Here is an 11,906-nt window from a genome sequence, read left to right as displayed (position 1 = left end):
TTTTAGTATCCATTGATAGTTATTTTCTGGATGTTATTACTATGATGTTTTCAAAATGGTAGGGTTTGTTTGTTTCATCTCCATTATTTGCCTATATTAGTTAGTTGGCATTCCAGTGTAAAGAAGAGCCTTTCCTTCTCCCCCACTTATTTGTTCATTTGTTTATGTCAACATGAATGCATAGATTTTTACCTTAAGTAATAATTTGTATTAATTAATTTATTTTGATACTCAGTTTGTTCCACATTTGGTCGATGGGAGCCCATTCAGGCTGTCTTCTGTGTCCTTTTGAATTGTCTCCATGATTCTTTGAGCATTTCTTACTTCCTAGCCTGACAAGATGTTCTACACTCATTTCCACCCTGGAATGAACCATTTCTCTAAAGAGCTCTGATATCTTGCAATGAAGGATATTCAGAAAGCAAGATCTAGATGATAGGACTACAGCACTCATTCTAGTCTTATCCTGTTCCATATTTGTATCTCTCTTCTCTAGTAATTAAAAACCTGGCTCCCATTATTCTCGTTATATTTATTGATTTTGTTCTGTTCTAGAATATACAAAAATATAGTTTTAGAATGCTAACCCATAGTATGGTAAAAATCAATTATACTATGTAGAGCTTAGTATATGTTTATTGTTCTTTGACTTTAGACTGAGGGTACACAGTAAAAATAACTGTGTTCAAATTTACCTGGATCTGGTATTTTTTCCCCCATTCAGTGTGGTTATGTTATTGATTGAAAATACATTTACATTTATTTGTTCCCATTTGTATTCTGTTACACTTCCCTCTGTGTAACGGAGACAAAAAAAGAAAGAATTACGCAAGGCAGCATGAATGCCATGAGAGGCCCGAAGTGACTGCCCTTAAGCAACTCTCCTGTCAGAGGGAGAAAGCTGAATGTGACGGCCCTGATTCAAAGTTAGCTTCTCTTTTTTATTGTAAAGACAAGGAAGTTTCACAAGAAAAATCAGTTGATTCAATCATCAAAGAAAGACATAAAAACAAAGGTAGTGTAAAACTAGTAACAGCAGTAAAATTAACAATGAGACATTCCAGAATGCAATTTGTAAAAAGCTAAGTCACCCACCAACAAACAGCTTGCCCTTAGCAAACATTTTCTTTCCCTACAGCAATTTCCTTAACATATCTTAACAACAATCAGTAGGTTAAATAGTCAATAGTCCTTCAAGCCTGGAATTGAACCAGTGACCTTAAATAGTTAAAGTACACAAACCCATCCCTAAACAGTGATTAGAATTGATTAGATGGGCTTTTGCCAAGTTATCTGTGGACTTTTGTCTGCTAACCAAGAGCTTTAGCTCCATTCATGCATTTACCTAAAAATCCTATTCTAAGATCAAAGGAGAATCAAGAATTCTAACCCCTCAACAGTATTCTGTTTGACTTTTTTTTTATTACTTCATTCTTGTTGATTTGATTGTATGAGTATTAACATGGTTCCAAAAGTTAAACTATTCAAAAAGATAGAGCAGTCTCACTCTGCTTCCACAACCCTCATCTTGATGAGTGTTAAGGTCTGAGTTGTGTCTCCCCAAAATTCATATGTTGAAGGCATAAACCCCAGTACCTTAGAATGTGACCGTATTTGGAAATAGGGCCTTTAAAGAGATGATTCAGTTAAAAGGAGGTCATTAGGGTGAGCCCTCATCCAGTCTGACTGGTATTCTTATAAAAGATACACACAAAGAGACACCAGGGATGCTTAAACAAAAAAGAACCATGTGAGCACATAGCAAGAAAGTGGCCATCTGCAAGCCAAGGAGAGAGGCCTCAGAAGAAACCGGACCTGACGATACCTTGATCTTGGACTTCTGACTTCCAGAACTGTGAGTGAACAAATTTCTGTTATTTAAGCCACCCGGTCTGTGGTATTTTATTATGGCGGCCCTGGCAAGCTAATACAGTAAGTAAGTTATTTTCTCCTGGGTCATAGTCTATAACTGTCTTCCCTGAATTATGCTGAGATTGGACCCTCTGTAGGTCTAGTAGCAGCGGAATGATTTTGGTGGGTCTTGAGAATGAGCTTGCCCTTTGAAGCTATTACTCCAGGTGATGTTATCCTAGGGTTTTCAGAGGAAAGCTAGTCTCTCAGGCACTGGATTATGAGTTATTTCCACTGGTAAGAGAGGCCCCAAGTGACTTGGGGTTCAAAATTGTCAGTTTCCGTTAGGTCCCAACCAGATGTCCTAATTCCAAATTTCAAGATCCCATTCTTTATTAATCAATCCCCAAACTTTCACATGAAAAATAGGGCAAGACTGTGAATTCTGCTATCATAATTCAGTAACCTGAACAATTTTGTGTTTGATTTTCAGCAATGTCAGCCCTGTGACTGTAAGAAATGGGAGATTCTTTTTAGGGTTTCATGGAAATGCTCTGGTTCTCAGACTGTGATTTGAGCTCAGAATTAAATGAGTTTGTTACTTTCTCTTTGTAAGTGCTCAGGTGGACACAAATGCATCCATCCCACACATCACAGTCCTTATAAATTGTCGTTATGGTCAAGTACATAATGGCCAAGTACAGCAATTGTTTGGCTCCCAAGGTACATGCTTTAGTTGGCGCTTCATCACAATCAACCACAACTTGATTAATTATAATGTCACTCCATGCCCTGGATTTCTAGTATTTCAAATGCCACTAGCATGGAACTCTGCAGTGTAGTCAAGCCCAAAGGATTAGTGAAAAGAATAGACCAGCTCAGTGCAACAAAGGTTTAAGGATGACTAAAAGGCATGGTCAAACTAATGGTCCTGTTTTTACAGGTCTGTCTCCTGGGACCACTTCAGGTACCAGTTCTCTTGCTGTCAATATCTAATCAAGAGACAGAAACACAGTAATTTGAACTGGGAAAGAGTAATATAAAAAATTATTAACCGTAATGGGACTAGAGTAAAAAATGATTGGCTGATAAGTAAAGAGAACTCTAAAGACCATAAGATTAGCAGACATAAAGAGCAGCCACTACTACTGATGGCTGAGATAGAGTGCCCAAGGATGAAGCCCTCCCAGGGCTAAGATCAAGGTCTTGTTACAGAGGGCACAGCTGTGGTTCACTGAATGACAGAGTAATTGCTGTGGTGAAGGGCTAGGACTAAGGCGAGGCAAATAAGGCAGCAAGGGTGCAAAACTTAAAGAAGCACTCATTCTGGGCCGGGTTCACTGAATGACAGAGTAATTGCTGTGGTGAAGGGCTAGGACTAAGGCGAGGCAAATAAGGAAGCAAGGGTGCAAAACTTAAAGAAGCACTCATTCTGGGCCGGTCCGGTGGTGCACTGGAGAGTGCGCTGCTCGGGAATGCGGTGGCGCTCCCGCTGAGGGTTCGGATCCCATATGGAGACCGGTTCCCGCTCACTGGCTGAGCGAGGTGCGGGCGCAACACCGAGGGTTGCGATCCTGTTGCCGGTCCCTGGTACGGGCGCGACACCGAAGGATGCGATCCCGTTACCGGTCAGTAAAAAAAGACAAAAAGGAAAAAAAAAAAAAAAAAAAAGAAGCACTCATTCTCAGGTGTCAACTCTACATTTGCATGAGCCTGAGAGTGAATGCCTCAAGTTTTGTACCCTAGGTTTATCATTCTTGAGAATGACTTATTCTTAGGGTCATAAGTGCAGGGTTGGCCTCCTTACATTTTGTGCCCTAGATACCTCACTTGCCTTACCCAAGTACTGTCCCTATATTGGTGCTGCACCAGTGGAATTTGCTGGAAATCTGCCCTCTAGAATTTGTCGGAAATCCACCCTGTGAAGTAGGGTGAGGTGTCTCAGCAGAAGCATGTGCTATAAAAGGGCTAGAAGAACTTGCTGTCTGCACGCTGAATTTTAAGAGCCAGGAGCTGGAGAAGCTGCTCACCCTGGTGAAGCCACCCATGCTGCAGGAGTTGGGCACTGGGGAAGCTAAATGTGCTGCAGGAGGTTGACCTGGATGCTGGGAAGACTGTCATGCAAGCACACTAGAACCAGGAGGGAATACCCCTTCCTCCTGCAAGGTCTTTCAGACATCCTCTACTGACAAGGCTTAACATTGTTCTGGCAAGGAAAGATATTTAAATAGCTCATGTCTACTTTCACAGAGTAAAAAAAAGTGAATAAAGGGTGAATTTGGAGCTTAGAGGCAATAAATTAACTGGCACATACATAGTCTTCTAAGGGTTTTAAAGTTAATTTTTATTTTTTTTTATTTATTTTTTTCTTTTTGTCTTTTTTCGTGACCAGTAACAGGATCGCAACCCTCGGTGTCGCGCCCGTACCGCAACCGGCAATGGGATCGCAACCCTCGTTGTCGCTCCTGCACCGCGCTCAACCAGTGAGCAGACCAGTCTCTATATGGGATCCGAACCCTCGGCGGGAGCGCCACCACACTCCCAAGCACCGCACTCAACCGAGTGCGCCACCGGGCCGGCCCTTAAAGTTAATTTTTAAAAACTTAAATATTTATCTCAGACTGATTTTTCTGTATGATGTGCGATAGGGTTAGAGTACTTTTTTACGGATATATGATTATTCTAGAACTTTTCCTTGAAGAATCCATCTTTTTTTTTTTTTTTTTTTACTGTTTTTCAGTGCCAGGATTGTCAGATCATAAGTTTCCATATGTTCATGGGTATGTTCCTGGCTCTGTCTTCTGTGCCATAGTTTTATTTTTCTATCCCTGTGCCAATGCCACAGTCAGTTAAGGGCTATTGTTTTATAATAAGTCTTCACATTTGATACAGCCAGTCCCTTCAGCTTATTTTTTAAGTAGTGTCTGGATCCTTTAGTTTTCCGTATAAATCTTGTCAAGGCCCATGAAAAACTTGTGATTTGGGTTATAATTGCATTGAATATATGGGTTAGTCTGGGAAGAATTCATATCTTTACGAAATTGATGTTTCCTTTTCATAAGAAATGGCATTGCCACCTACTTAAGTGTTGTTTAATATCTCAGTCCACTTTTATAATTCCATCTACATATACATTTCTAAGTACAGTTATGTATTGCATAACGACATTTTGTTTGTCCCATAAGATTATAATGTAACCAAAAACTTCCTCTCGCCTAGTGACATCATAGGCATTGTAATGTCACAGCGCAGTTACTTTATTTTTAACATAAGTTTAGTGTACCCTGGGTGTACAGTGTTTATAAAGTCTACAGTAGTGTTCAGTAGTATCCTAGGCCTTCACATTCACTCATCACTCACTCACTGATGCAACAAAAGAAACTTCTGATCCTGCGAGCTCCATTCATGGTAAATGGCCTACATAGGTCTACCATATTTAATCCTTTATACCATATTTTTACTGTACTTTTTCTACATTTAAATATGTTTAGATACACAAATAACATTGTGTTAAAATTGCTTACAGTATTCAGTATGGTAACATTCTGTACAGGTTTGTAGCCTAGGAGCAATAGGCTATCCCATATAGCTTACACATCTAGTAGGCTATACCATCTAGGTTTGTGTAAGCACACTCTATGATGTTCACACATGATGAAATAGTCTAGTGACACATTTCTCAGAATGTATCCCCATTATTGAATGTACATTGATGTTATTTAAAATGTTATTTTTCTAATTTTGTTGTTGGTATGTAGAGATTCAGTTGGCCTTTGTTTTGGGGGTTATTTTTGATGGTTTTGTGAAGATTCTGACTAAATCTAACAATTTCTTTGAGAATCTTTTGGGTTTTTCCATGTAGGCAATCATAAAATTTGCAAACATCAGCTTGCCATCTCCTCAGACCTGAATAAAGCTGCCTTCCCTTTTCAGCAACATTTGACTTTAGAGTCATTGGCAGGCTATGGATTTGATAAAACCTTTTCAAAATTTCTGGCTTCTTGAATAAAGCTACCTTTCGTTTTCATCAATACTTGCTTTTCAAGTCATTGGCTTTTTGGGTGGCGAGCAGCTACACTTGGGTTCAGTAATAATTGGATGTTGGATTTTATCAAATTCTCTGCTTATTAGAGACAGTTGTGGTTTTCTTCTCTTTAACCTATTAGTATAGTTAATTATATTTATAGATTTTCTAATGTTGAAGCAACCTTTTATTACTTGGATAAAATCAACTTATTCTTAATGTTTTTTTGTTATTATTGTGTTCAGTTTGCTAGAATTTTGTTTACTATTCTTTACTATCTGTGTTTATAAGTTAGATTAGCCTGAAATTATTCTTTCTCATATTTGGTATCCTTTCTTATTTGGTATCAAGGCCATCCTACTTTCATCAGATAAATTGAAGAATATTCTGTTTCTTTTTTCTCCCCCCCCAAATTTGAGGGTTTTTATTTCCTGAAATACTTTGTAAATTCAGACATGTATAAAATAACATTGTAGGTTAAATAATAATACCCATATAACCACCATGAAGTTTTAAAAGATATAACATTGCTAGTACCTCAAATACTTCAACCTCCCCAAACCAAATTAATCTCTTTCAATTCCCCACTGAAGTGTAACCATTGAGCAGACTTTTGTAAAAATCATTCCTCTGCTGTTATAATTTTTTTTTCTTTTTTTACCAACTTTGTATGACTTCCTAAAGAATATTTTACAGGTCTGTCTGCTTTTAAACTTATATGAGTTGACGGGGAGAGAATCAAGATGGCAGAATAGACAGTCCCCAGCATTGCTCTCTCCCACAATCAACCAATTTACAACTATTAAAAGGCAGACTGCCAAGCTGGGGCCACTAGAGCTCAAGGGAAGAGGAGGAGAGAACTATGGAGTTCATGAAGGCAAGAGAAGCCATGAGAGAAAGAAGAAACCTCTCTGATTGTTCCAAGCCCCAGCCATTTCAAGGCTGGTGCTGGTGAGCATATGGAGCAAGAGATGGCAAAAACGGCACCTGTAACCTTTGTGTGAAGTTGGCTTGGAGACTGCAGGGGAGAGGAGGGTGTTGGTGGCCCCCAGGCCAGCAAAACCACTGAAAGGGTTCCCATGGACCCATATAGGAGCAAAGGGCCACAGACAACTGAAAAAAGGAACCATTCAAAGGCCAGTGAGTCATTGCAAGGGACCAGCTATGGCCCACCCCATGGGAAGTGTTTGGAGTGCAGGGGGTGGGGGAGACGGGCTCACCGGGGGAACATTGGGGCACAGCATGAACAGTTGATCTGCCTTCCAGTCAGCACAGGCCCACTCAGTGGAGACTGGTCAGGAACATAGAACTGCAGGAGGTACAGTTTGCTGAAAAGACTCAAGCCCAGACCAGAGTTTTCACACAACCCAGGTGTATTGGATGTCACAAGACCCAGAAGTGCTTAAAAGGTCAACAATTAAAACCTGAGCTGCACAAAAAGCTTCCCCCAGAGAATCAGCAGCAAAGCAGCAATTTAGCTCAAACAAAGGGCTCAAGTGCTGGTCCCCACAGGAAGTTCCCCGATTTTAGAAGTAAGCAAAGGACAACAAATTAGTTCTAATGCAAAGTTTGAGTGGTGAGGGTAATAATAATCCAACACAGAGCTGAAAGAAAACAAAAAAACCCCACAGATCAGAGTCAAAATTCTGACAACCAGTAAAGGTCAAACAACACCAAAGAATACCTATGAAACCTAAAAGAGGAGCCAGAAGCCCCCTGGGCTCCCAAGCTGGGGTGGGGGGACCAAGGGCCTTAGCCATGCTCCCCTGACATCAGCATCCAGCCTAGTGATGAGTGAGCCTCCGCAGAAGCCCCCCGGGCTCTTGAGCCAGGATGAGGGGAAGCCAAGGGCCTCAGCCATGCTCCACCTACATCCACATCCAGCCCAGCAATGACTGAGCCAGCACAGAAGCCCCATGGGCTCCCAAGCCAGAGTGGGGCGCGGGGGGCGGGGGGGGCGGTGGGCCTCGGCCTCAGCCACATCCCCCTGCCCTCCACAACCAGGCCATCGAAGAAGCCAGCCATAGTCCAGACCCACCCCTTCCCCCACCTCTGTCCCTTTACCCCCACTCTCTCCCATTGCTCTAAAACATCTTAGAATGCAAAAAATAGTAATAATAAATTAATTAAAAAATCATATTAGTTGAATCATGTTGTATGTGTTATTTTAACTTTTAATATTAACTTATTTAATTCATGTTTAATAGTTTAGCTGTATCTTGTTTATTTTCGCTGCTATACGCTATTTCATTTCATTTCATAAACTTTATGGCTATTATGTGTATTTTATCCAGTATTTTTTTGTGTGTGTGGATAATTGAGTTTCCATCTTTTTCTTCTTAATAAAACTTTTATAAACATTCTAGTACGTGTTTTTCCTGGGAGTGGAATTGCTGGGATATAGGCAATAGGCATGTTAACCTAGGTAATAGCACACTCCAAAGTGGTTGTATGAGTTTCTACTTGCAGTGTATGTTTGCCTACTGCTGCACATCTTTGCCAACATTTGGAATAGTCATACTTTTTACCTATCTAGTTAGTATATTTAGTGATATCTCATTATGGTTTTAATTTGCATTGTTACAATTACTAATGAAACTGAAACTCTTTTCATTTGAGTTACCTTTTGGCTCCTTTTCTCTCTTTTTTCCAAAATTTTTATTTAGGTAAAGTTCACGTAAGATAAAATTAACCCTTTTAAAGTGTACAATTCACTGGCATTTAGTGTATATTCAGTGGTATTTACTGTATTGATAATGTTGTGCAACGATCAGTTTTCTCTAGTTTTAAAACTTTTCCGACAGTCTATGGAAATACCCTGTACCCATTTGAAGCACAAAACTTTTATCTTTAATGAATTCAAATTTATGTATTTTCTTCTTCCATTGCTTGTGCTTTTGGTATCAAATCTAAGAATCCATTTTCAAATCCAAAGTTATGAAGATTTACAAATCCATATGTTTTCTTGAAAGAGTTTTATGATTTAGCTCTTCTACTTAGGTTGTTAATCCATTTTGAGTTAATTTTTTATAGGGAGTAAGGTAGGGGTCCTATTTCATTCTTTTGCATGTGTTCATCCAGTTGTCCCAGTACCGTTTGTTGAACAGACTTTTCTTTTCCCATTGAGTGAACTTAGTATTGTTGAAAATGAATTAGTCATAGATGTTTGGGTTTATTTCTGGATTCTCAGTTGTATTCCGTTGGTCTGTATGTCTAGCTTTATGCCAGTACCACACTGTTTTGATTACTGTAGCTTTGTGGTAGTAAGTTTTAAAGTTGGGAGGTGTGAGTCCTCCTACTTTGCTTTTCATTTTAAATATTGTTTCAGCTATTCGGGACCCATTGCAGTTTCATATGAGTTTGAGGATTGTGTGGCTCACTTCTTTATAATAGTTTTATTCATAACTGAGCTGTGATTCATGTTTACATTGTTGTACAACTTTGTTTTCTGTAATTAATATTACTTTTCTTTAAAGGGAGGGGGATGCCTAGTTGTCCATATGTCTGTCTCTAATTTATATTCAAAGTATGCCAGAAAATAAATCTTTTCTCAACATGATCTTTCAGTTTCCTGTGTTTAGAGACATCTTTCCCTTAGCCTTTGTTTTTCTATGCCAACTGCTTACACAATTATTTGCCTTCTTTTTAAATTCAGTGCTCCTCTTCTGTGTTGAATTCTTTATTTCTTGGATTCCATGCCTTCCTATTTTTTGGTTTACTTCCTCTTTTTGATAGCAGTACAGTGAAATGAAGGATGAAGGAGAGTTAAATTTTGTGAGTTATGGTTTTTATTGATTCTTTGGCAGGGCATAAAATTCTATGTTAAAACATTTTTTCTCAGAATTTTGAAGTTGTAACTTCTGTCTTAAAGTATTGTTCAGTACTCCAAAACCATTTCATTCCTGTTTTTTTGTTTATGCTCTTTTTTTTGCCTTTTGGAGCCTTGTAGGATCTCTTCTTTGTTCCCAGCATCCTACAACCTAATGAAAATATACCTTAGTGTGAATCATTTTGTTCTTTATGCTGGGTACTAAGTAGACCCATTGAGTGAGGAGAATCATGTACTTTTAGTTCTGGGAAATTTTCTTGACTGCTACTTTTCAGAACAATCTATTTTCTGTTTTCTTTGAAAATTTCAAAAGTACAGAAAAATTGAAAGAATATTATGGTCAACCCTGTATACCCATTGTCTTAGTTCATTTGGGTCACTATAATAAAATACCATAAACTGGGGAGCTTATAAGGAACAAAAATTTATTCTTCATAGTTCCAGAGGCTGGGAAGTCCATGATCAAGATGCTGGCAGATGCAGTATCTGGTGAGGGTCCCCTTTCTGGTATGTAGATGGCACCTTCTCTCTGTGTCCTCACATGGTAGAAAGGGCAAGGCAACTCCCTGGGACTTCTTTTATTTTTTATTTTATTTTATCATTATACAATGTAGTTGATTTTAGTATCCCTTTACGATTCCTCCCTCCCTTGAGGGTCCCCTTTCTGGTATGTAGATGGCACCTTCTCTCTGTGTCCTCACATGGTAGAAAGGACAAGGCAACTCCCTGGGACTTCTTTTATTTTTTATTTTATTTTATCATTATACAATGTAGTTGATTTTAGTATCCCTTTACGATTCCTCCCTCCCTTTTCCTCCCCCCTCCCTCTCTGGGGCTTCTTTTATGAGGGAATTGATTCCATTCATGAGGGCTGCCCTCATGACCTAATCACCTCCCAAAGGCTCCACCTCCTAACACCATCACATTTGATAACTAAATTTCAACGTATGTTTTTTTTTTTTTTTCTTTTTTTTCTTTTTTCTTGGCAGCTGGCTGGTAAGGGATCCAAACCTTTGACCTTGGTGTTATAATACTGTGCTGTAACCAACTGAGCTAATAGGCCAGCCCCTAAATTTCAACATATGAATTTTGGCAGACACAAACATTCAGACCATGACACCTATCAACTAAATTCATCAATTGTTAACATTTTGCCACCTTTGCTTATCTTTCTAAATATACACACATACACATTTTTTTCCCCAAATCATTTGAAAATAAGTTGGAGATTTCTTGACATTTTACCCTTTAATACTTTTAATATGTATCTCCTAAGTATTAAGGACATATCTCAAACCTATTATCTCAAACACTAATATATTATCTCAAGCTTGTTATGTTCAGATATCTCCAGAAGTTCCCAAAATATCTTTCTTTAGCTGCTATTGTGTTTTTTGTTTTGTTTTGTTTTGTTTTACTTGTTTGTTCAGATGATCTAGGATCCAGTCAAGATTTATGTATTTCTTTTGGTTGTTGGATCTCTTTAGTCTCTCTTAATCTAGAACAGCCTCTAATTTTTTTGTTTTATGTGATATAGAATATTTTGGAGAACCCAGGACAGTCATCTTATAGAATGTCCCGCAGCTTTTATTTGTCTGATGGATTTCTCACGGATAGGAGGCTTAGATTCAGGTTAAGTATTTTTTGGCAAGCATTCCACACAGGTGATATACCTTTTACTGTGTTACTTTGGGAGGCACATAATGTGAGGTTGTTCCACTATTGGTGAGCTCAAGTTTTATCACTTAAGGATAAGGTGGTGAGTATCAAATCTTTCTAGGATGAAGGTACACGTTTTTCTTTCATATTTAGTAAATAAGTTGTGGAGTGATCTGTGAGATCAAGTGAGTATCCTTTTCCCCAACACAATTCATTTTCTGAATTAGAATCCATTGGGGATCCTTGTCTGAATCAGTTGTTATATTTCTGATTTTAAAATAGCGATTTTCAGATTCCTTCATTCCTTCTCGCACCCTACTTCACACTTGGTAGATGCTTAACAAACTTTAAAACGTTATTTCCTCTCATTAGATACTGGACTTTCTTGCATCAACTTCCAATTTTCTTTTCTGCTTTCCATTTCTGTATCTGCTTGTACTTTTTTTTTTTTTTTTTTGTCTTTTTCCGTGTCCGGCAACGGATCGCAACCCTCAGTGTTGCCCCCATACCGGACCAGGGACCGGCAACGGGATCGCAACCCTC

Source organism: Galeopterus variegatus, unplaced genomic scaffold (assembly GCF_000696425.1).
Source record: "Galeopterus variegatus unplaced genomic scaffold, G_variegatus-3.0.2 Scaffold1362, whole genome shotgun sequence".
Lineage (NCBI taxonomy): Eukaryota > Metazoa > Chordata > Mammalia > Dermoptera > Cynocephalidae > Galeopterus > Galeopterus variegatus.
Note: the sequence above shows the minus strand (reverse complement) of the source record.